At 36.2% G+C, this 954-nt stretch overlaps 2 non-coding genes across 2 annotated transcripts; both read right to left on the minus strand.

Annotated features, from left to right (window-relative positions):
* Nucleotides 1-129: 129 nt before the first annotated feature.
* On the minus strand, nucleotides 130-201 carry SARC_30318. Its single transcript has one exon. It is a non-coding gene; the product is annotated as a tRNA-Glu (tRNA).
* A 679-nt stretch (nucleotides 202-880) lies between these two features.
* Nucleotides 881-953, minus strand: SARC_30319. Its single transcript has one exon. It is a non-coding gene; the product is annotated as a tRNA-Phe (tRNA).
* Between the last annotated feature and the right edge of the window lies 1 nt (nucleotide 954).

Here is a 954-nt window from a genome sequence, read left to right on the forward strand (position 1 = left end):
TGAGTTCTCTCAACATATTGATTTAGAAATAAATTAAAATAGAGCATAAAGGTGACAGGGACTTGCAGCGTTCGCTTTCAGAGATTAAATAGACAATTATGTAGATAAGATGTACAAAAGTACAAAACATTGCCCATCGGGGAATCGAACCCCGCCCTCATGCGTGAAAAGCATATATCCTAGCCGATAGACGAATGGGCTATGAAAAGTTTGCAGTACATAATGTATCATAATATCGAATATTTGATATTTCTCTTGACAATGTCGATACAAATATATTATTGTCGATTGTTGGTTTTGGTTTTGGTTTATCCTCTGGGTATTTAATTTTACGCATCATCGCTTTTTATTATTATTTTTCTTCTTCTGGCAAGTGATTTGTGTCGTAGAATATATATCGGTGGTATGGTTAATATTGTGTACTAAATATCAGTACTGTAAATCGTTTACACGTGTCGTGGTCGATGAGTGTAGTAACTAAAGTATAAACCATGTGTTCAGCCGCACAAGGCAGCCGACTTGTAGTATTCGACTACTTGGCATAGTATATACGTTGAGCGCTGCTGTATGGCACTCGGTAGACAAGAGTGATGTGTTTGTACAATCCAATCCAAAAACAAAAGAATATCGATCATTCGAGGCAGCTGTACATGACTTTATGTAAGAACTCTATATTGTACACTAACTTGATCTCTGATTTTGGTGTACTGATATGCATGAAATGTACTAAAAAGCACCGCCAGATTTACTAAACTGCAAAACATTTTAAACTGATCATTAGGAACATATCGTAGTAATATTCCAACTCTACCAGATATATTTTAGATACAACATGCATTAGCACATATTTATGACAATATTATGAGTAGAAGCAAAACTATGCCGAAGCCAAGTATCGATCTTGGTGCCTTTCGATCTTCAGTCGAATGCTCTCCCATCTGAGCTACTTCGGAT

The sequence above is a fragment of the Sphaeroforma arctica genome (genome assembly GCF_001186125.1).
Source record: "Sphaeroforma arctica JP610 unplaced genomic scaffold supercont1.10329, whole genome shotgun sequence".
Lineage (NCBI taxonomy): Eukaryota > Ichthyosporea > Ichthyophonida > Sphaeroforma > Sphaeroforma arctica.